The following is a 26178-nucleotide window of genomic DNA, read 5'->3' as shown; positions in this document are numbered from 1 at the left end:
CCTGCTATAAGAAATCTTTTTAATCACAGAATAAAGAACTATATATTACAACATCAGACTTGGCAGCAACTCAAATTCCAAATGTTAGTTTTTCTTGCAATCATCATATATTTCATGGAAAATTTATATCGGTCTCAGCTCTTACTTTACTAGGAAGAAAATTCTAAGCCAGCATAAATGAATAAGTGGATTTCAATCTTCTGAAAGGGCTTTTGGGTGTGGCTGAGATAGCTAACTTTGAAAACTTAGCAACACAGGATACATTATGAGTAAGTTCTTTACTTTTTTTTTTTTTTTTTTAATAATGATGCTAACTCACCAGATCCTTCTCAAAGAGTCCTTTTATTAATTTCAATGAAGTCAAGCAGAGAACAAGTTGTAATATGAAACACAATTTATGCAACTATGTTGAAATTCTCTGACAGAGTTACACGTTCTAATGTAAGAATTTTATGGTAAAACAATTTCAAAATAATATCAAGAATTAGATTAGGCTCATTTTTGTTTTAGGCTGTTACAGGAAAACTCTTACTATACAAATCATTAAAATTCTAAGAAAAATGATAGTGCCTTAATTTTCTTTTTTGAATCATGTTCCCTACAGTTTAAAATTAAACAGCCGAAAGTAAACCTCATTTGAAATTATACTGTTAGGCAACTCCAAAAGCTAAACACAAAAACATGTTAAAATAAAGATTGCAACATCAAGAGAAAACCATCCTCATATATATAGTTTTGGATTCTCAGCCATTTCTGACTCCTTCCCAGATGAGGTCAACTGATCCTTCATAGGTTTTCCCACAGTCAGCCAACAAGCTACTCACTATTTCTCAGCCACATGGGTTTACTCAGAGAAATGGATGCAATACATTTAAAGGGCCAGTAGAAATCCCGTGGGTGGCTTTGGTCTGCCTTTCAAAACCAATGAACTTCCCATTATATAATCTTTAATAGCAAGAGGGAAGTTTACAAGTCATACACCCAATTTAACCATAAGGCAGGCTACGTTGCATGCCTCATTGTATTAGGAAAGAAGAAAGCAAAAGAGCTTTCTGAATGGCACAAACCATCTTGTCCAGTAATGTCAGAAAATTAATGAATGCTGACAGTACTACCAGGTCCTTTTTCACAATAATATTTTAGTTAATGTGGTGTTTTCAATTAGAAAAGCCCAAGGTGCCAAAAACAAAACTCCTATGACATTTTATTAATTCTTTATAAAATAGAGTAAGTCTTGAAACCACAGGAGAATTCTGAGAATCTAGCTTTTCCAGAAAGCCCAAGAAAAATAATTCAGTTTCACCATTTTCAAATTCATTTGACTTTGAAACAAAATAAACATATTACTCTATTTAATATCGTTGCACAAGCGAATTCACAAGAATGAAATGTGTTCAGAATTCCTAGAAAAAATGTAGCAATACAGGCTGCCAACTTGTTCAATGTCAAGCTTTAGGCAGTATAGCAGCAGCCGCAGTAAATGACTCAGAGTGAATCACGCTTAAGCTATTTTTGCTTTTAAAGTACTGCCAGGTCCTGTGTTAATATTCAATCCAGAGTAAATTTAGCCCAACAAGAAAACAAGTGTTTCCATGGTTGCTTCTTCACAGTGTTTATGGTATATATGCAGCCATTAGGCACAGGAATCCAGCCAGATAAATTAAGCAGAAATGCTCATCCTTCATTTATATCCAGGCATTGGAACACTGAAAGTCCTAAAGTCAACTCAGGCTTTTCTTCTATCTCTTTCTGTCTTTCTGCCTCCTCAGACCCCAAATAGCAAATATGTGGAGTATATATTAATGGTTAATGTGGAGTATATATTAATGGTTCATTTAAAAGTTTATCCCATTAAAGCAGCTTTAGTGGACTGGTATTCAGATTTTATTTGGTTCTATATTAAGAATCACAACCAGCCAGGCATGATGGCTCATGCCTGTAATCCCAGCACTTTGGGAGGCTGAGAGGTGGCGGATCACCTAAGGTCGGGGGTTCCAGACCAGCCTGAACAACATGGAGAAACCTCATATCTACTAAAAATAAAAAAAATTATTCTGGTGTGGTGGTGCAAGCTTGTAATTCCAGCTACCTTCCCAGGGGATATTGGAAGCTGAGGCAGGAGAATCACTTGAACCCGGGAGGCAGAGGTTGTAGTGAGCCAAGATCACGCCATTGCACTCCAGCCTGGGCAACAAGAGTGAAACTCTGTCTCAAAAAAAAAAAGTCACAGCCACTCACATTTTTCTGACAATGTAACCACAGGGGACTAAAGTGGGACATATGCACCTCAGAGTACATGCAAAATCTCAGAATTTTCTATTTATAATTAACTTTTATTTAAAAAAGGAGAAAAATTAGGTTTCACTAATAATGCATACACTGATATTATGCAGAATATCTACAAACATGAATAAACAAATTATCAGGAGGTTCATATGACAGCAACAATTAAAAAAGTGTATAGAAGTGTATACAGACTTCTGCTTTAATGAACATTAATGCCTGAGCTTTCTTGTCCCTGTCTTTTTATTTTCTGTCCTAGTGTAATTTTTTTTTTTTTTTTTTCCATATCTGGATGGTCACTGCCACTAAGGAAGTATAATGGAAAAGGCTGGGTCAGCAAGCAACTGGAGAAGATAGAGAAATGGTAATCTGAGCAAAGCAAGTCTGGAAAACAGCCATACAAAGTACCTCAGCACAGCTGTAATAACAGGACTGGGCACAGTGACAATCACACAAACCATCCTAATCGAAGACTCACGCACTGAGTTTAAAAAGTGATCAGCTTTCTTATGAAGAGCTCTAGACTTCTAGGACTCCCTGAAAACTATAGTGGAGATTCAAAAGCTATTTTCAATATTCTGAGAAAGCCTAGCACAAGCATAATATGTAATAGACAGGATCTTTCAAAACACATGGCTCCTGGGGAACAGCTATCAAAGAGGCACCTTGGTGGTAACAAAGACGGAAACTCCTAAAATAGTCTAGCTTACCTCAATGGAATCTTTGTTTCCTATGGAAAGTATCTAGCACAGGGCTTGGATATAGTATAGTATACATCTTTGTGGAATAAATGGGTGCAATATGTAACTGCAGCCACACAAATAATCTTATTTGAAGCCAATGCATTCTAAAGCTCTGTGTTTGTTACCTGTACATTAACTGTGTAAGCAACTTTCAAAATCTCAAAGCCTAAGGGACTATCAATAACTTACCAGAACATCTTACTTTCCCTTGATCACTACTGTACTAACTCATCTTTACATGAAAGTTCCAGGTTGGAAGTATAAACAGTTGTTAAATGTCTACAAAAAGAACATTAAAACCTAAGTAGAGGCAAAGGTGGGAGAGTGAAGAATGGTTGAAGCAGTTTTTGGACAGTGAAACTATTCTGTACTGTGGACACATGACATTATGCATTTGCCAAAAACCCATAGGCCATTTGATTCAGCAATTTAACTTCTGACTATATACACACAAAAGAGCTGAAAGCAGAAACTCAAACAGATACATGTACACTGATGTTCACAGCAGCATTATATGCAAAAGGTGAAAACCCAAATGTCCATTGACAGATGAATGGATCAATGAGATGTGGCATATAACATGGAATATTCAGCCTCAAAAAAGAATGAAATGGTAATACATGCTACAACATAGGTGAACCTTAAAGCCACCATGGGAAGTGAAATGTGCCAGAAACAAAAGGACAATTTTTTGTTTACTAGTTTTAAGAGACAGAGTCTTTCTCTGTTGCCCAGGCTGGAGTGCAGTGGCATGATCATGGCTCACTGCAGCCAAGACCTCCTAGGCTCAAGTCATCCTCCCATCTCAGCCTCCCAAGTAGCTAGGACAACAGGCAAGTGCCAACATGCCCAGCTAATTTATTAATTTCTTGTAGAGACAGGGACTCACTGTGTTGCCCAGGCTGGTCTTGAACTCCTGGGCTCAAGTGATAAAAGCACAATTATTATACAAGGCCACTTATATGAGGTGCCCAAAATAGTCAAATACATAGGATAGAAGGAACATTGGTTACTGAGGGTGAGGGTAGGGACATGGGGAGTTACTGTTTAATGGGTATAGTTTACATTGGGGTTACTAAGAAAGCTCTGGAGATGGCTAATGGTGATAGTTGCACATCAGTGTGAATGTACTTAATGCCACTGAACAGCACACCTAAAAATGGTCAAAATAGTAAGTTTTATGTAATATAAATGTTGATACATGAACACACTCCCCATAAAATATACTACACAGCATAAACCCTAATGTAAAAAATGAGCTTAACTCATTAATAGTGTATCAATATTGGTTCATCAATTGCAACAAATATATCATACAAATGTACAATGTTAAAAACAGGAAAATAGGGGAAATAGGTGTGTGAGGGGAGGGCGGGAGAAGGTCGTATCTGGGAACTCTCTGTACTACCTGTTCTATTTTGTTAACCTAGAAACTAAAGTCTGTTAATTAAAAAAAATATTCTAAGCAGAGGCAAAAGGGGTTCGTCTGCGGCAAACTCCTTTATTTCACGTAGGGTCCTGTAGTGCCCCCCTTCCCCTCAGTGATCAGTTTCCTTGTTGAGACCGTGAGCCCCCATGACTCAGCCTCCTTGCCTCCCAATTCTGATCTCATTCCTTTAATGCTCATGCATTTCCTGGTCCTAGAAGCTTGGTCCTGATGCTCCTGATCCCATGGGCACTGGATGCTACTGCTATTCCCTAGTCTGTCCACCTTGCTCTGACCTATGACTTGTCTTGACCTTAGTGTTTGTGTATACTCTGCCTTCCAGGGACTGGCCTGCTATTGACCCTTGGTATTCTAAACCTTGACACAGTTCCCTAATTTTGCCTATCAACCTCGTATTTATCTTGCTCAGCCTAATCGTAATTAAATGGGAAGAGTAGTTAGGGGGATGATATTGGTATACAATTATAATATTTGAAAACACTTCTTGATAATATAAATAAGTTATTTGTTTAATGTTAATTGCTTCTTAAAGGCAAATTTTATTCTACCTTCTAATTTCCTGCCTTAATTCTGTGTTCAAAGTGTCCAGATATAAAGTGAGAATTACAAACTGGAATGCCAGCATGAAAGACAGCTGAAGAGGACCAGATATAAAACAAAAGGGAATGGTCAGAATAGTGACTAATGGAAAGGAACAACTCTTATCTAAACACATTTGAGACACAACAAATCCCAAAACTGTGTGAGCCAAACAAAACTCACATTTCAGAATAGATGTGGTCTGTAGACCTCCAGGTCTCTACAATTTGAAACAGGAGGAGAGGGAAGGGGAAACATGGGTGCCTTAGGAAAACTACCATTTAATACACTAAATCTGAACTAAATCACTCCATACACACATATATTTACTAAAGTAACAAAGAGAAGCTTAGGCCTATGACCCATGTGGGCAGTGAAATCACATTTTAGAATAGCTAACCCTTTGGCCAAGAGAGAATGCAATTAATAATGTGACTAGTTTCCTGTACACTGCTGGCTACAGATAACCCCAAGAAGATCTAGAGGGCATTCTCCCATGGCACGATTCATTTTGCTTGCAGTGTCCTCAAAGGGGAAAATCTTACAACAGACGAAAAAAGCTTAAAAAGAAACAGTACAAATGTTTAACATTTTTTTTTTTCATACAGGTCTACTCTTTCAAAGTCAAATATTTAACTCCTTTTTTTCTTTTTCCCTATTCTCATTTTATAAATGAGAATTAAATGGTGACCAGTCATCATTTACTGCTGAATATAATTTTTGAATCAGAAAATACTATGATGGTTCCTTGGAGGTTGGTGTCGCGGGGCTGAAGGCTAGCAGATGGAGCAATCATGTCGCACAAACAAATTTACTATTCGGACAAATACGACGGCGAGGAGTTTGAGTATCAGCATGTCATGCTGCCCAAGGACATAGCCAAGCTGGTCCCTAAAGCCCATTTGATGTCTGAATCTGAATGCAGGAATCTTGGCGTTCAGCAGAGTCAGGGTTGGGTCCATTATACGATCCATGAACCAGAACCTCACATCTTACTGTTCCGGCGCCCACTACCCAAGAAGTTGAAGAAATGAGGCTGGCAAGCCATTTTCAGCCTCAAGCTTTACAGAGCTATCCTTACTGCCTAACATCTTCCTGATGATATTATTGTGTTGCCTTCCTGTTTCTCACTTTGATATTTAAAAGATGTTCAACACACTGTTTGAATGTGCTGGTAACTGCTTTGCTTCTTGAGTAGAGCCACCACCATAGCCCAGCCTGATGAGTGCTCTGTGGACCCACAGCCTCAGCTGAGTGTGATCCCAGAAGCCACAGCATGCTGGGTATATAGAACACACTTGGCAGATGGAGGAAGCATCTGAGATTAACACCATGGCTGTTACATGGATTGTGTAAACTTGTTTTTGTTTTTTTCTGCCGGGTGTTGTATGTAGGGTGACTTTTGGATTTATGTTTCAGTGTACCGGAAACTTTCCATTTTATTCAAGAAATCTGTTCATGGTATAAGCCTTGATTAAAGAGGAAGTTTTTATAATCTTAAAAAAAAAAAAAAAAAAAAGAAAATACTATGACATATTGATTTTTTTTAACAGATTAGAAGATATTCTTCACATTAAGTCTACAACATATGAAGCAAAGAGAACAAGGCCTCCACTTGCCTACCCTGCATATTTGAATTAGCAGATGAATAAGAAAAAGGCACACTTTTCTTCAGGCAGACCACCAGGTACATGCCTTGGTGATTAGAACCCGGGCTGGAATTTAGTCTCCCTTTGCCTCCTCAGAGAGGTGCTTTTGTGTAGTACCTAATAAACTGTGCAACCGAATACAATGGACTGATCTTATCCTACATTAAAAAAATGTTATCGTAATCAAGAAATTATTTAGATTCCGCCAGTCATTGCTTTCTGGCCCACCATGCCTTTTCATTTGATCAACAATCCCTAATTTATAAACTCTTTAAAATGTCAAAATAATTAATACTCTAGCAATGACTTTCAATGGTTTGGTATTGAATATGTACCTGAACCCTCCACTCAAACCCCAGCCTGGCTCACAACTTCCCTGCCCATTTTGCTCTTTTCATCTTGTTCAAGAGGTTCCCACAATAATCTGGCCATGAACAAAACCTCATGCACAGTTACCAGGATCTCATTGTCTCGGCTCTAGGAGGGCACTCCTTTATATTTTTTGAGATGGAGTCTCGCTCTGTCACCCAGGCTAGAGTGCAGTGGTGTGATCTTGGCTTACTGCAACCTCTTTCTCCCAGGTTGAGCAATTCTACTGCCTCAGCCTCCTGAATAGCTGGGATTACAGGCACACGCCACCATGCCCAGCTAATTTTTGTGTTTAATAGAGATGGGGTTTCATCATGTTTGTCAGCTGGTCTCGAACTCCTGATCTTGTGATCCTCCTGCCTCAGCCTCCCAAAGTGCTGGGGTTACAGGCATGAGCCACTGCAGAGGGTACCCTTTTAACTTAACCAAGTCCCTGAGTCTCCCCTACTATCCCAGGACGGCATCTTTTTTGAGATTCTTCCCACCTAACTCAGCCAGCTCTGCAGAATGAAAAAAGAAAGACTCTATCCTGGGCTACTAGAAAACAGGTCATAAAATCTTATTGATACCTTTAAATGAATAGGTGTTCACCTTGCTAACAAGGCAAAAGTTGGTAGCAAAGAGGTCGAGTTTGAACACTGAGAAAGATTCACACGTGTAATAACAGATACTGACAATGTGAAATACACGAATTAACACAAAGGCAGAAACTAACAATAAGTATTTAGAAAGCAATGGCTCTCTCTTGTTCAAAATTACAGAGAAGATGGACTTTGCCACTTAGGCTAATCAATCCATAAACATTTACAAAGCTCTGTGACATGTAAGTAACTGAGGGTACCCAGTTTGACAAGTACGTGTTAATGGAACAGAATATCAGAAACTAGAACTCTCCCGGAAGTTAGGGAAAGTCAATGAAGATATGATTATCTAAGATTGCAAAGAGCTACTGTAATGAAGGGAGGCAAGACAGAAATATTCTAAAGGATGGCAAACAGTATGAAGCAGAATTAGAAGTTGATCTGGGATATATAAGCAGCAGAGACCAAAAGGTTTAATAACACACTGAGTTGGCAAGTGTGAGGAAAAGTGGGCTCTCATACATTGTTGATGGGGTTGTAGATTAACAAAATCCCCATAAAGAGCAGTTTGTCTTTCAGAGTAAAAATCTTAAAATGCACATGTTCTTTGACTCAGTAATTCCATCTATTTACTTGAAAGATACAGGCCTACTCGTGTGGACTTCTGTATGTGTACCAGTGCACACTGCAGTGATGTCGGTAACAGCCACAGAATAATTACTAAGCCCACCATCAGGTGATTGGTTAAAAATTATAGCACTATTTTATATAGCCATTCAAAAGTGCTATATGTACTGATATGGAATATTCAAAGTGTAGTATGTGAACAAAACAAAGTGGAACAGAGTATCCCATATGCTACCATTAAAACACATGTGCAAGCTGTGTAACGCCATGACTGTTTCTGCGGGGATATGTGAAGAACTGGTAGAGTAACTGTCTCCAGGGAGGCAGAGGCCCACTTATCACCACAGTTTTTTGCATTTCGTGAAGTTTGTACTATGTACATATATCACCTAATCAAAAAGATAAAAAACTTTAAAGAGGAGCAGAAAATATATAATAATGCTATTATCCATGCATATATAAAAGGTATAATAGAACAGAAGACTGTCTTGGGCAGAAGTGATTAATGAAGGTTTCCCACAGAAGGTACATGGAATCAAATCAATCTGGGAGGCCAGGTGTGGTGGCTCATTCCTGTAATCCCAACACTTTGGGAGGCTAAGTTGGATGGATCACTTGAGGCCAGGAGTTCGAGACCAGCCTGGCCAATCCAACATGGTGAAACCCCATCTCTATTAAAAAAAAAAAAAAAAAAAAATTAGCCTGGCATGGTTGTGTGTTGGGGCATGCCTATAGTCCTAGCTACTTGGGAGGCTGAGGCATGGGAATCACTTGAACCCCAGAGGTGGAGGTTGCAGTGAGCAGTGAGCCGAGATCATGCCAGTGCACTCCAGCCTTGGCAACAGAGTGAGACCCTGCCAAAAAAAAAAAAAAAATTGATGAGATTTAGTCCTCATCCTCAAGGAGCTCTCTTTCAGAAAAAGGCAAAACTAGGAGAGCACAGGAAGAATTCCATAGAGAAAAACATGATTAGCATATATCAGGAAGTAATTATCTATTCTACATGACGTAGCAATAATGACAGTAATGATGAGAATAGGTAACATATAACATTTACTGTGTGCCAAAACACTGTTGCAAAAGAATTTCATATACTAATTCATCGAATCTCCATAACAATCCTATGAAGTAGGTAAATATCATTACATCATTTTAACAGACAGAGGAACTGAAGTATAGAGAAGTTTAGAAACTTATCCTTGATTACAGAACTAGTAAGGGGCTGAACCTAGACTTGATCTCAGAACTTGTGGCTCCAGATTCTAAGCTATGAACTATGGCTGTTCTATAGAGACCTTGAAATAACAAATACTAATCTCAGAACAATATCACCTTACACTTATTTGCACAGGACTTTGCAGTTTACAAAATACTTTCATGTGTTATCTCATTTTCAACTTGTGATCACCCTGTGATGTATTCTCTTTGGACTGGACATATATTCCAGCTATTAAAATACATGAAATGATAAGAACTATTATAAACTCTCCCAATTTCTTGTCACTGAAAATAACTGAGATAGTAAGAAAGTTTCCCCTAAAGAATTATCTAGAATTCATCACATGGTAGCAATTAAGTTAGACAATATTAATGAAGTATCACTGCTTTCAGGAAAGGCAATGATAAACTAGATAAAGGGGTTCATTCATAATAATGTTTTAACAGGGAAAAACTAAATTTAATTTACAAAAATAAAAATTACGATTCTTCTTTTACTAATTATATATAGTTACATCAAGCACTTTGGAAGTTGGTATATGTTTAAATATGGTACTATTCAATTAGCATTAAAGAAAACACATTTTAATTGATCCTTCTCCTTCTCAAAATAGTTTAAATATGAGCAACTAAAACAGAAAGTGTGAAAAGCAAATTTACCTGTCAAATTTAAGAAAGGAAATTCCCCAATTATTTCTACCAGTTTAGTCCCTAAACAGACCCAGATATACTTGTAGAAAGTACCAGTTGACATTACTCAATGGGGGTTTCCTTACTTATCTCAATGTTGTACTTCTTTGTCTGCAGAGATACACATTATTTGTTTCTATTTTTTTTCAATCAATATATGGCTACAGAGTACTATTCAATAAAAACAAAATGTGTGTTTCCCTTATAAAATAACTATTCTTTACTCAATCTTCCAATTAAAGTACACAAATAGCTGATGACAGAAAATCAAGTCAGTCACGGTGGTACACGGCTGTAGTCCCAGCCACTCAGGAGATGAGAGGATCATTTGAGCCCAGGAGTTCAAGACCAGACTGGGCAACACAGCAAGACCCCATCTCTAAATAAAGTTTTTTTGTTTTTAAAGAAAAAGAAAAAAAAAAAAAAAAAGACTTGGCACCATTGAAGAGAAAAAAACATTGCCAGCAATCTTCCCAGTGTAATGTTTTCTACAGAGTCAGAGTCTTTCTAGTCATGTTATCGCATGTTCTTTAATACTTGCCACTTGAAAAGACTCTAATTAAATAATTACCTTCTTGGCAAAACAACTCAATTCTAAATTGAGTAGGATTCCTACCTCTCCACTTACTCAAATTCTACCTCTTCTTCAAAGTCTTGTTCAAGACTCATTTTCTATATGAAGCCATCACTCTCTGGTTTCAAAGATGTCACCCTTCTCAGGTGTTAATTATATGAATCACTTATGTTGGCACTCAATCATTTGCTGCCTCCTATTCTTTTTCTAATTCAACAGCACTCACCTGATATTTCTCTCATGCTTTTAATTATAGTTATTTTAAATATCTATTTCCACTAAAAGGACTAGGTCATATCCATCTATGTACTACTTTCGATTAAAGCATAGTCCTTGGTACATTAATAAATTATTCGTTGGGAATAAATTTTACTTATGCTATAAGCATATAAACTTCTTGAAAGTAAGAACTATGACCCATGTTTCTTTTTTTCTATTCCTATACATCTAGCCTAGTGCCAGGCACAAAACAGTCACTTAAAAGGTATTTAACAAATAATGTATAGGTAAACGAGCTGTAGTTTTATTGTATTTATGTTACATTCTCTTTTCAAGTTGCTCTAATATCTGAATAAACAAGCATGTCCTTCACCAAACAGATGAATCAGAAAAGTGAGATTACTTCAAATACCTCCTTTTGCAGAGGTAATATACTGAGAAAAGAGGATGAATCACACACACACACACACACACACACACACACACACACACAGAGTCAATGCTGTTTCGGCAGTTAAAAACTGGTATCTGAGTATTCAAAATGAACAAATGAATATGAGTTGATATGGCTGACTGACAATCTGGCCACAGTACTTTCTACCACCCTCCCATCATGAAGCAGAGTCTATTCTCCCACCCTTAGAATCTGGGTTGCCTAGTAATTTATTTGACCAAAAGTCTGGCAAAAGTTACACTGTGAGACTTCCAAGCCCAGGGCTCAAGAGCTCTTCAGCTTCGGCTCTAGTGGATCTAGCCTACCCACTGCCACTATGTGAACAAATCTGAACTCATCTGCTGGAGGCTGCAACTACATGGAGAGTTGAAGCCATTCTAGATGCAGAAGCCCCCAGCCAGTCTGGCAGTGTGAGGAAGCCCCTCTGAACCGGCAGAAGACTCACTCAGCTAAACCCCATCCAAATAACAAAGCTACATAATCACAAGCCAAATAAATGGTTGTTATTTTAAGCCACTATGTTTTGGGGTGCTTTGTTCCACAATAAAAACTAACAGAGCTGGAAACTCATCACCATTTAATTTAAAACTGGACACATAAATGGTGTCACAATACTAATTTCTATTCCATAGCAGTTTTGAACCACAGCCACTGAAAATCATTCTGTTTAATATTTATATTTAAATACCTTAAAAATCAAAGTATGATTAAATTACAATTTCTAAATAAAAAGTAATTGCTAGCTTTCGGATGAACTGATTTTTAAAAATATCTGTTATCTAATAAATGTATATACCTCATTTCTTATCCCTTTATGTGCTACAAGAATTTTTTTAAACTAAACAATGTGTTTCCTGCTTATAAAATTCAATAGAAGAAGTCAGGTGTGACCTTTACTTTTTAAATATCAATTTCTGGGAGAGGAAAAAGAAGCTATGAAGGAAACTCTTAACCAATACTACCAATGGGGTAGAAGCAGAGGAAAAAAAATGGTGAATTCTATCCCTCTGGCCCCATAATCTTACTAGGTAATGGAACTTAGTTTTTGAATTTTTGAATATGAAAAGTATGAAAAATTTTATTTAGGACTCAGGGTATGCATCCGTGGTAAAAGGATATTCAACTAAAATAAAAACATGATACTAAGAAGACAAAGTTTCTCCCTTTAATGCTTTTTGGCCCATAAGCCCCTTGGTCCCTCTCCCCCCACTGCGTGCTGCCTCTGCCTCTTCTCCTTAGGTTCTCTCTTCCCCTTACAGAGCTCATCTGCTCCTAGAGCTCCAACTGTCACCTGGGAGCAACTGAAAAGCCTTTCTCTCTCATTCTCTTAAGCCATAGTCTTATACTCCACTTTTCACTGCCAACCATTTGTTGAAGATTTATACCAAAATCCAGCACCTTAAATTCAGTATGATTGATATTAATGAAAGTCACCTTTCCCACCTAAAGACCAGCTCTTCCATGAGACAGTCTACTACTACTTTTTAGTGGTATCACCATTTTCCCAGTTACCCAAACTAGAAACCTCACGGCCAACTTCAACTCCTTGTTCTCCTAAGTCTACTTTATTTGAAACATGTTGATAAATCCTGTAGATTCTACTTCTACAACACTTCTTGCATTCACTCTCTTCTTTCCAATTAGTCCATGGCAGTTAGGTATATCATCAGCACTTGACTAGACCAATGTAACAAGATCTCTTCCCATACCTGCTTATCCTACATACCACAACCACACTTACTTTCTTAGAGTTCAAATCTAATCAGATGGCTCAGCTAATGAAAAACTTGTAACCACCCCCATTACTTATTAATGAAACTATCCTACTCAAGGCAACAAGTAACTCCATCAATCAGTCCCAACCTACCCTTGTAATCTTTTCTCCCGTATACATATGATCTGCTCTAACGGGATTACTTGCTGTTCCTAATGTCCTGTGACTTCTGTTCTATTTCTGCTCATGGTTTACAGTATTTCCTTACCTGGTCATGGTGATCAGAATACATATAAATATTTATACTGCTTTAAAATTTAACAGTATATGATAAAACATTTTCTGAACATCTCATTTTATAGATAATTTTCACAAAGCTCTTGATTGTTGCCCAAGTTGCTTGCTGAACATCACAGAGAACTCTCTGTATATAAAGCATTTACATTTTGGACTATCATATTGAAGTGATTCCCAAAAGCACACTTACCAGGACAATACATTAAAGAGTTTTGGCACACATTTGTATCTTTCAAATTCAACGATTATAATTATCTTAAATTATCATTGTATTATGAAAGCTTAAGCTTGACCATAAGGGTTAGTGCATTTTATTAAGTACAATGCTAGTATTTACAACTTGTAATTCTACCACTTTTTCCTCAACGCTCTATTCCTTCAGGTCCTCCTCCTCCACTCCCCTGCTTCAATCTCCAGCTGCCAGCTGAGGTGATTGCTAGGTCAATGGTAAACAAAGAGTAACAAAAACAAAGAATTGCTAGCTGCTTCTCGAAGCTTGGTATTCCAAAAACATAAGAAGACACTTTCTACTTTTTGAAGGGGGGTCATGGGGGAACTTGTTATTTGAATCAAATGAGTCAGTCAAGAGAGAAGGTTCATGTATTTCAGTCCGTGTGTCTGCTGGCAGGCCCTGTCACCAAAAGCAGTGGATACAGAACATTTTACTGATGGTTAGGGAACAGTAGAATGCATGCCAAATATTAGATGAGTTGAATATCTCAGTTTGGGGTTCCATTTAGTACAGTATTTAAATGAAATAATTAAGATATTTCAAAGCTACCATAAAATTTGCCCCAAATCCCTTTTCTTGCCAAGCACATACTAATTTCCCTAATTTTTGTAATGAGATATTCCTCTTCATATGAAAGCTTCTTTAAAGGTCTTGCATTGTAGACATGCACTTGCCCTACCTTAGGGAAGACTCCCTGAAGTCAGTGATGTCTGCATTGAGGCAGAAGGAGGGACTTGCCTTAACCAAGGGAAGAGAAAGAGGGGTGGAATAGTCCATGAAGAGATCAGCAAGAGTGAACCTCTAGAGGTGAAGAGAACACAGTACTTTCTAGGAATGGTAAGAGCACAGTACTTTCCAGGACTACTATGTGTCAAAGTATTTGTCATGAAATATTTGTCCCATGGGGAAAAAAAGATCCCCTGAACTAAGTTACAACCCCTTTCTATAGTCCTTCACTTATTTCTCAAATATACACTAAGCACTGGTTCCGTGACAGGTACTGTTGTAGACACAAGGGATTATTTCTAGGAATCAAAGGGCTAGAGAGAAGAGTGGCGAGAAAGTGAAATAGGAGCCTGGAGCCAGAAGGGTCGAAGGGAGCCATGGAAAGCCCATGCCCTACTTGACTCCTGCCAACTTCCTGTGAGCAAGCATGACCAGACGCTGTGGAATAGTCACTCTGGTAGAAACTGGCAGGATCGAGTCTACAGCTGGGAGCATGTAGGAGGCTGACGGTAAGATCAGAATTAGAGCAGCAACAGCAGTGGGGGCAGAAAGAAATGGAGAGGGACTGGTAGGGATTTTTAGGAAGGGGACTAGACTTTTAGGAATGGGTTAGACAGCATATCTTATTGAATGGCATAATTCTTACCCATCGCTGCAGTAGGAATTTTTTGCTTTTGGTAAACGTAAAATAAAACCCCGTGCTCTAAAGCATTAGGAAAATATACATAAACAAGCTACTACTATATTTTCTTGACTCCATACCACTATCAAATATAAGAAGTATGGTCAACTTAATACTTTGTGTAGGGGGAAAAATTAACGCTTCCACATAAAGGAAAGATGGAGGTTGTTAAGGCTGATGATTGGAGGAAGAAATTAAAAGTTCTTGAGTCTAATTTTAAGTTTCCTACTTTAGGCAACGGAAGTGAAGTTAAAGTATAGTGTCCCTTAGGGAAAGAGAAAGGAAGTACCTTCTATAAGGAAGGACCCAATGGTCAAACTGGGTAAGGAAGGTTGTCAGGAAGTCTGAGAACATCTCCGGCTAACTGGCAGCCACGCTTTGTAGTTAAGAGTGCAGTTGTTGCTCAAGTCCGCCAAGGTAACCTTTGCAAAAAGGGTCTGGCCCTATCTTTTATTCCCAGGACTACTATGTGTCAAAGTATTTGTCATGCAATATGTGTCCCATGGGGAAAAAAGGTCCCCTGAACTAAGTTACAACCCCTTTCTATAGTCCTTCACTTATTTCTCAAATATACACTACGCACTGGTTCCGTGACAGGTACTGTTGTAGACACAAGGGATTTCGCAGATGAAGGCAGACAAGCGTCTGTTCTCACTGCAGTGGCATTCTAACCAAATGTAAATTACATGGTAAGGACTAAGGAATCCCATAGGAAAGCAAACTGACTAAAACATCTAACCCTGATTACTTTTTAAAATTCTTTTTCTCCTACGTTCAAGGTATCAAGTTATATTTTATTTTTTAAAATAACCTGACTATGTTTACTTTGGAAAACCCTACTAAAAACCTTTCATGAACCCCTACCCTACTCTCTATCTTCTAGAGATTTTGCATGTTAAAGTTCTAGGACCTTGTAATCTCAAGAGACCAGTCTTTTCTTCTCATCTCCAAGACATCAGTTACATACTTACATTCCTAGTGACTAGCTGTGCTCTGAATATAGTAGGGGCCTACTCACTAAAATAATGATAATGGGAGAAGTTATGCGCACATGGGGTATATGAGAAATCTCTGTACCTTATGTTCAATTTTGCTATGAACTTAAAACTGCTCTTAAAAAAGAGTCTATTAACAGTAATTATTTAAGAATAAAGTCTATTAACATTTACAAGGTGGGGGAAGGATGAAGCATGGGCTGTATGCATCTCAAGGACCTATGGGCTGGCTGTGGAGTCATGTGGCTTATTTCTCAGTAAAAGCTTCTCCCTAGGAAGCCATTTCTGCCTCTACTTTTCTCTTTCTAGATCTTAGTTATGCAAGGTCCATGGATATAATGCAGCCTATAATGTGGCAAATAGATTGACATGAGATGAGGGCACTAAAAAAAATTATCTATATATACACACAGACACACACACAACATTTACAGAAAGTCATCAGGTGATTTTTTTTTTTTAAGGCTAACTAACTAAACAACTGAGCTCAAACAGCAGAGACAATTTTTTTCAAGTTAAATCTATGTATACCTAAAAAGAATCCCTAGTATATTATAGGCCCACAGGCACGCAGTGATAGCTGCAGCTCCATTACATTTGCTTATAATGAATATTCATATTTTCATCAGAGCATAGAATGGTTCATTGCGAATAGAGCAATTCCTGACACTTCAGTTTCTGTCTTTCTATCAAGAAAAGATTGCCAAAACCAATATTGTACTGAAAAATGATGTTTACTTTATCAACATTTTTTGTTCCCACCCTTGCCAATTACAGAGCATTCCTTAACTAGTCTAGCAACATTTTATCCTTCATTAAAATCTTAACCACATTAACAAAATTACTAAAACATTATTTGCTCCTTTACACTTAAGAATTCATGCCAATTGATAACTTTAAATGTTTATCTTTACACAATTTAAGTATACATATAAATGAAAATTAAAGTAAATGCCTCTAAAAAGTTCAAAAATATCAGGTAAGTAATATTTGGGGAGTATATGACATTTCACAAAATACTTTTCACATATAATATTTGATTTAACCCATAAACAACTCTGTGGATTAGTTAGCATTATTATATTACCATGCTTTACATAAAAATATAATTTCATTGATGTGCTTTAAAAACTATAAACTACTACTTGGTTGTGCCTTTATCTGAACTTACATTTTCTCATTTCAGATTCCAGTGTCTTTCCATGGCTTAGACAGTCTCTATCCGTAACACTGTTGTCAGCATATGTAGGTGACTAAATAAATGAATTTAAAAGGTTTTCCAGGGCTGGGTGTGGTGGCTCACGCCTGCGATCCCAGCACTTTGGGAGGCTAAGGCAGGAGGGTCACATGAGGTGAGGAGTTCAGGACCAGCAGCCTGGCCAACACGATGAAACCCCATCTCTACTAAAAATACAAAAATTAGCTTGGTGTGGTAGTAGGCACCTGTAATTTCAGCTACTTGGGAGGCAGGAGAATTGCTTGAACCCAGGAATCAAAGGTTGCAGTGAGCCAAGATTGTGCCACTGCACTCCAGCCTGGGTGACAGAACGAGACTCCATTTCAAAAAAAAAAAGTTTTCCAGGAAAAAGAATGTAATGACTAATATAAATTTTAACAAATACAAAGCAAATAATAATGAAAGACAGTACTTGAGCGTAACACAAATATCATGATTAAGACTACCAATAAATAGACATCTTTGTTTTCGAGTTATAAAGAAACATATTTCCACCAAAATACTGTAAAGTGAGTTGATGCTAAGTGCCAGAATGTAAGCTCCACGAGCACAGAGACTTGAAAATTTTGTTTACTGCCATATTCCCAGCTTTTTCAATGAACATCTGTTGAATGAATGAATGCTAAGTACAGCATGGAGTTTTAAAATCAGGCTCTGAGACACAGGTAAATGAAGTTAGTTTATATGCAAAACCAGAACACCAAGTACAATTTAATTCACTAGGTAATTACTAAGTAACATATATGTATGTGCTTATGACTATGCTAAGATATGTTTGTATAGATCCTCCCTTTTAAATAATAAGCTGCATTAGATCTGGAATTGGTGTCAGATTTATATCCTTTAGAGTGCCTAGCAAGCAACTTTTAGCAGATTATTTTCAACCCTGATGGTACATAAGCATTTCCCCGAGAATGTTAAAAAAAAAAAAAAATGCCTGTGGGCCTACTACCGGACGCAAACTAAATTTGAATCACCGGAGTAGAGACTGAACCAACAACGCATCTCCATACAAGTAGCTCTGAATTTCTATAGGCAGTTTTTTCCTATATAATTGCTACCATATACATATACAATTCGATTATAGCTGCTTTATAAAGCCAAATTATAATATTAATACATTTCATCTGACCTCAAAATTTCAGAATGGTTAATGAGTAAACCATGTCTACTCGCCATACATACGATAACACACCACACACGAAGCTGCCAAAATTCTAAAGTTTCTTTCCAAAAAAAACAAACATAAACATCTTTTAAAAATGAAGTAGAAATAGAAAGAAATGCTTAATAACTTTGCCTGAAACTTCCAGTATATCTAACAAATATAGCACTTAAATCATTCCAACTTCAGGAATTATAACTTGACAAGATAATTAAGTATAATGTAACGTCATCTCTGGGACACTTAAGACTTGGTGTTCCTATTCCCGATTCAGGCTACTTTCTGAGCATGGATGGCTTCATACGCTCTCAAAATAAGTCACAATGAAACACCCATAGCTCACAGTTTGTGTTTAAACTTGCAGCTGACTCATTTGTCCCTTGATAACTGAACCTTTCTTTACTAACTTTAATTATAGCTGTCTCTCATTCTAAAACTTCCCCTTTCCTTGTGAATGTATTTGCTATCCTTGTGGCCTCCTGACTGTGAGACACTGGGTAAATATGTCACCTCCAAGATTCTTATTATATGGTGTTCAGCCTGCTAAAAACAGAACTTGTACTTTTCATGCATTCCTTTCCTGCATGTGGATGTTGTAAAGATTACGTGAGATGATGTATGTGCAAGAGATTACTGTTGTTATGTTTGAAATAAATTTCATGGAATTTGTTCTAAACTTGGGATGCCATAAATATCCTACTCCTCTCTGCCATAACACACCAACTGCTCACACCAGAAACATCCCTCTTAAGCACCATATTCTAAATAAATTGCCAAAACCATGGGATCTGGAAAAGAAGGACTGCTATGTAATGTCTGGTATCGTTTCTACTCCCTAATCTCTAAATGCAAGTGACCAAAAAAGATTCTCTCTCAGCTAGATGAAATGGATTCCTGTAGCGTCATCAAAGTACATCAATGCAGTTCTATGATCTAGAAGATCCAAACAGGTGACTCACTCTTCAAGAGTCCTATTAAAAGTCATTTTTTTTCAATAAATGAATGATATGCTTGAATTGAGAGAAAGAAAAACACATGAAAGTGTTTTCAAGAGTTGATGCGGTACAGGGGAAAGAACATGGGCTTTGGTGTCACCTAAACCTGGGTATGAATTTCAGCATCAGGATTTTAAGCAAGTTATATTACATCTCTTTGCTTATTTTCCAATCTATAAAATAGATACAGACATCTTACAGAGATGAGAAAAATAAATAATAATGCACATAAAGTCTCCAAGTACTATAGCCCACATAGGTAAACACTCAAACAACGTTGGCTGTTATTCATTAATTCCACAGGCACTCACTGAGTAGGTACTAGGCATTATACAAAGTTTGCCTATGACCCGTATTGTAACTATCTTCCAAAAGGAATAGGGTAAACCTAAGACAAATGCAAAGTAGATGAGTGTCTTTATTGTAAAACATAAAGGACATGTAGAAAAGTTAATTTCTCACTACAAAATAACTCCTGGACAGCTTAATGACCTGATTAAAACTCCACCACTATGGAATCAATCCTTTAATTTGAATTAATCTTTTTCTTAATCATTTATTTGGTCTCCCAAATCGCCTAAAAAGTAACAGCTTTACAAAAGAGAAGAAGTAGAGTAGCTATCCTTCTCTCCAATGTATTCTCTTCATCCCTGGCATCGTCTGTCTTCTGGTTCTACTGTTCACTAGCTCTGTAGTCTTGGGGATGTCACTTTACCTCTTTGGGGCCGCTTCATCATTAAGATGGGGATGATACTCTTCAGCTGCAATGATGTAAGTCAAGATTTATGGAAAAGAGAAAACGTACAGGGCGGGAGGCACAAAGAAAGCAGAAGGGAGGAAAGAGACACACAGAAAAGACAGACACTGACTCAGAGAGGAGGAAAGAGGAGAGAGGCAAATACTCAATAAAAAATTTGTTTAGGGCAGAAATTTCACTCAATGAACATAAGCTCTCAGGCCACAGATACAATCCAGCCTGAAAAAGTCCACTTTGGTTGTGACATTTAAGGTTTTCAGCATTTCCCAACAATTAACAGTTACTCAGCACGTGAATGGCAACGGCTTCATCAACATCTTTAAGGAAAAAATGAAGACCCACTGAGAGTCACAGAGAAGGTAAAACCATAGAAAAGCCAGCAAACTTCATAAATTGGTTTAAATGTTATAAGCAGTCATACTTAAGTGACTTAAGCCATACTCCATGATATTAAAAACTGTTTATTGCTATATATACTATACATATGTACCAACATATCATTGTAAAGGGTTATATACACGAAATTATGTATTTATTTTTGTTGAGCAATTTAAGGTATTTTCAAAGACAATATAAACTTTTAAACTTTTCTGCTAATTTCAGATATCAACCCTACAAATGCTTATTTTTGTTCTCTATTTATTCTCTTCCTTACTGATGATGTATTGAAGGGAAAAGGATTTTTATCATCAGACTGCCTTAACTAGGTTCTGAGCCTCTTTTTCTAGGCAGCTTATCTGATCAATTGAATGACTCTGTTCTATAAATATTAACTGAGCTCCTACTATATGAGAAACAAAAAGAACACAGAGATTAATAAGAAATTATTCCTGCCTTACACAGTCTTGGGCTTTGGTTCATAGCAGGCCAGCAATTCACATCATTTGGGAAGTTGGATAGACATTTGTACCTTATGACAAAGCAAGAAATTTGTAGGTTGAATAGTATCAGAACGAAGGCAAGTTGGTCAACTTTTTGCCCAGTTTAAATGCACTCAATATATTTCTAGGCAAAGACAAACAATTTCCCTGTTGGCACTACCTTTATTTACTTCTCATCTGTCTCCTTCCCAGTTTTAAAACTCACACATACCTTTCCAATCACTAGTCTTCCCTAGAACCACTCTATTCACCTGTATCTGGATGAGGGGGCTCCCATACCTGGCTCCCATCACAAAACCCCCACCTACTTTTTCAATAGGACCCAACAGGTTTCTAAAATATACATTCCCAAATGAAGTAAACTGCACATTTTGGCCTTAGTTTGCAGAATCTTGAAAGCAAAACCATCCACTCTTTTGAAGAAATCACAAATTAAGAGTAAACTGAATGACTACTGTCTCTCATTGAAGTGCCTAATAAGGCACTAAAAAATGATATTATTAAAAGGTAAAATCAAAGGTTACAAACTGATAGTTTTATCTGAACAGTGTTTCAAAAATCTAGTAACTTAGATTTCTGAGTTTTCTAAAAGAACCAGAAGATCTGGCAACACTGGATCCACACCTACTCACAGCAACAATAGGCTGGCATGGGTGACAGGTGTCTTCCTTCAGTAGCACAGAAGCTCTCAAGCACATGATGGTTTTCCTGAAGATTCCTGTGACCATCAGGGGCCTGTGCTATGGTAATACTACACTGTGCCTAGGTCTCATGCTGGAGTTCAAGGAATACAGCAGTAAGCAAAACATAAAAACCCTTACCCTTGTGCAACTATACTGTGGTTTTGAATAGATAGTGAACGAGACGGAAAAGCCGCCAACTAAAAATAGTAAAGTGAAGGTGTTCTAATGTTCCTGAGAAGGAACTCCTTACTCAATGGTATCCTTGAGGGAATCCTTTTGTAAAGTGAATGTCTCCTCCCTCTTCTTATCAGTTTTGAGATCTAGATTAGTGTGCTTAAAGTGAATCCATATTAATTGCCAGATTACAGTGTCAATTCCTATGTCTCCATATGTCTAATACAAATATCACTGTCACTCAAAATGATTTATAAGCTTCATTCAGACGCAATTATCTCCATACCATATATTCTATATATAACAGTGACCTAAATATACTGTCTAATTTTGTCTAAATTTGTGGTGAAGCTTTTCAGATTAACATTTTTTCATTAAAAGATATGTTCTCCTTTATGCTTAGAATTTAAATGTACTAACAAAATTATATCGCACATTAAATTAATACAAAAAATTTCAGATTCATAGTCAATTCTATTTTTGACCATAAAGCAATGCCCTTATATTTGAAAAGTTTCTAAATCTTAGTCTTAGACACTTTCCAAATATAAGGGCTTTGTCAACTGCCCTCGATTTCTGCCTTTGCTGATGTACACTAAAATCTACAATGCCCGCTAGTCACGTAACAGGTAAAAATAAAGGATGCCGGAAAGATTGCTTGATGACTTGAAAAAGTGTCTATACAGAAGAGTTCACACAGTCTAATTAAGTTCTCCTAAAATTGCAAGAAACCGTGAGCTGTAATAGTGAAGACACTTTAAGGCAAGGAGAATAGGAAATTATCCATATTGTTTAGCTATTTAAAATTATTTCATCCAAGAAAGTCTGGTTATGTCTGCCTTAAACCAAATCATATTGTTTCATTTCACAACTTGGGTTAGCAAGAATATGATTACTGTTTAAGAAATTCTTCTCTGTGAAATTGTTCCCTAACTCAGTTATCACCACCATCATTATCCTAGGCCTCTTGTTTAGAAGTATAGACGTTATCTTCAGTCAATCTTGATTTTGTATGACTCCAGGAATTAGAAGTATCTAAAATGAGTGGTATCTGAAGGGAGATCAGGCTATTAAGTGACTAAAATCCAGGTCTTCTGGCTGCTAAGTCATATTCTTTACATTATGCTGTACTAGCTCTTCCGCAATAACTTAAATCTAAGGCTTTTAAAACTAGCAGAGTCAGTATCTCATTTAATCTTGAGATGTAAGCTGAGGCAGACGTAATTATTTCTAACACACGGGACACTGGGTATCTAAGGGACAAAATTCTTTGTTCAAAGATGCTATATCTAATGCCCAGTAATATCTATAAGACATAACTATTGGGAAAATTATTGTGTATAACTGAAATATACTACATTTAGAGTAATGATATCTTTAAATGAGTGTAGTGTATCTGTCGGGTTTGTATTCTGGGAATGGTAAATACTAGACATCTGTACTGCCCTCTCCTTTCCCACTGTTATCTTTTAGCACATTCTTTCCTACTGGAGCTGAACTCAGCCTCAGAATCTTTCTGAACTTACTGCTTCAGAGAGCCCCTATCAGTTGACTGGCACAGTACTCCTGTTTTGACTCTCCTCACTTAGGTCCACATTGTATAACATTTGTTTCTGATGTTTTTCTTTGCTATTTGTTATTAATGGTTCTCTATTATATCATGTTTGTATACACTGTCTTCTGCATGTACAGATTCCTGCTCTTTGCTTTTTAGTTATTTCAGAGCCTCAACTGTAGTAATTCATACACAGTGAATCCTCAAAGTATTCTGAATATACCTGAGACAAACGGATGGTATTTAGGGATAAATCTAAAATTAAAAAAACAAAAACTGCCGTTATTTCCCAATATAATTTAGATCAAGGGTCAGTAGACGTTCACTGTAAAAAGCCAGACAATAAATACAATAAGCTTTGCTACCCAGATGGTCTGCGATGCACCCACTCAACCCCGCCATGACAGTGTGATAGTACCCACAGAAAACATGTAAACAGGTGAGTATGCCTGTGTTCCAATGAAACTATTTATGGACACTGAAATGGAATTTTCATGTCACCAAATATTATTCCTCTTTTGATTTTTTTCTTCCAACAATTAAAAATATATAAAAACCATTGTTAGCTTGCAGGCCATAGAAAATTAGGAGGCAGGCTGAATTTGGTCCACAGACCAGTTTACCAACCCCTGGCCTAGATCTAGAATTGTCAAAGTGAGAGCTTCTGGTAGTCTGCAAGATGTTTTCAGCAAGTTCAATTACCAATGTGTGAGACAAGATTTTCTTTGTGTACATCAAAAAAATAGATACAAATATGAGGATCTAGCTGCCTTCTATTAAACAAGCCAGAAATTGAAGAGACTGGCAAAAAACGTAACCAATGCCACTCTTCTCAATAATTTTTCTTGTATGTTTGTAAAATATAAAGTGGCATTTCATATCAGATACTGTTTACGTTAACATGCAATAATACACTTATTATTTTTAATATGTTAATACTTTAAAAATTCTTCAGTTTTGATTTCTAATATGATAAATGACAGCTGATACAACCAGTAAACAAAAGCTCTCTGGGGGCTCTCAGTAAATTTTAAGAACATGACCACACATGGTGGCTTACACCTGTAATCCCAGCACTTTGGGAGGCCAAGGCAGGGGGATAACCTGAGGTCAGGAGTTCAAGACCAGCTTGGCCAACACGGTGAAACCCCATATCTACTAAAAATACGGAAATTAGCTGTGTGTGGGGCGTGCACCTGCAATCCCAGCTACTTGGGAGGCTGAGGCAGGATAACTGCTTGAACCTGGGAGGTGAAGGTTGCAGTGAGCCAGGATTGCACCACCGCACTCTAGCTTGGGCAACAGAGCAGGACTCTGTCTCAAAAAAAACAAAAAAACAATTTAAGAATGTAAAGGGAGCATAAGACCAAAAAGCGTGAGAACCAGCTGCTGAGCCACAGCGAGATTAACTTACAGCTGGTGCACTGCCAGCAGAGTGTACCTAGGCCTGCCCATGAGACAAAGCCACCTGGGAGACAACTTCATTGCATCTCCATCTTGGCCTTTCCCTACCTAAAAGGTTCCTGGCATTTCTCTGATTAGATCCTGATTGGTCAAATGTAATCCCATACATTTATGTTCTTACATAATAAAATTAGTGAAAATATGGTGGTTATTTTCATAAAAGAACCCTTTGGATCTATGTAGACCATAAAAGCATTTTCGCCTTTACTCTGTCAAAACAGGCAATTATAAGCAAGTCTCTCTCCCTGACCTTATTTTCTAATCTTTAAAAACAAAAAAATTATTATTGCTATTCCCTGCCGCCAGCACATATCTCAAAATAGATTCATTAGCTCATTTATATATCATTGTGTATCTTTGACCTGGCTACACAAATATTGTGGGAGCCTAGTCCTAATTAGAACCCACACAGCAGTGTTAAATCTAAAGAAAGAAAATCCACTAGACATGATACAAGTTCAATTAACAGTCAATTAATGTTGCACTAAAATTACATTTTACAAGTAAGGCATACAGATCTTATAGAGTATTTTTAAAAGTATTAATATTTTGCTTGTTCTGTCATTTGAAATCTATAAACTTTTTAAAATAAAATTCTAGGGGAAATTTTTATTTTAATTATTTTAGGGGAAAGTTATTTTAATTCCAGTGTTACAATATACAGGGAAACCTTATATAAGGAAGTATTTCTTTCAATATAAATACACACAAGGTTTGACTGTCTATACAAATAATGTGTACTGGTGGCTTGAGGAAACATTTTCTTCCCCCCACCCCCATTTTAGAGATATTTAAGAAATAATAGCTACGATTTCAACATGTATCATTTTCTTGAACTAAATATTTTTAATTAGAAAGTGTTTCTCCATGAGTATATGATTCTAAAATTCTTCATCATTTAAATTATGGAATAATAACTTTGTGAACAAGAACAAAAGGAGAAAATTAATATTTTTGAATATTTGTCCTTCAACCAGTATTGCAAAATTTCTTAAAAATCAGAAATCATGATTGGATGCGAAGTCTGCCACAATTTATGAATACTGGCTCCAAACAGTCAAATAAAATACATTTGACTACTTAGACCAACACCAAAACTGAAATTCACTTTGAAAAATTACACATATTTATTTGACAGAAAACTTTTGCATTTAATAAATAAATATTAATAACTGATACATACGTTAG

At 37.0% G+C, this 26178-nt stretch overlaps 1 protein-coding gene and 1 pseudogene across 3 annotated transcripts in view; one reads left to right on the top strand and one right to left on the bottom strand.

Moving 5' to 3' along the window:
* Positions 1-26178, bottom strand: part of NSMCE2 (NSE2 (MMS21) homolog, SMC5-SMC6 complex SUMO ligase) — a 267276-nt gene that overhangs the window by 145599 nt on the left and 95499 nt on the right. The gene's annotated exons all lie outside the window — the stretch shown is intronic.
* LOC116533494 lies at positions 5822-6086 on the top strand (annotated as a pseudogene).

This window comes from Sapajus apella, unplaced genomic scaffold (genome assembly GCF_009761245.1).
Source record: "Sapajus apella isolate SASKATOON/1434 unplaced genomic scaffold, GSC_monkey_1.0 scaffold3, whole genome shotgun sequence".
Taxonomy (NCBI): domain Eukaryota; kingdom Metazoa; phylum Chordata; class Mammalia; order Primates; family Cebidae; genus Sapajus; species Sapajus apella.
This window is presented reverse-complemented; position numbering and strand designations above follow the sequence as displayed.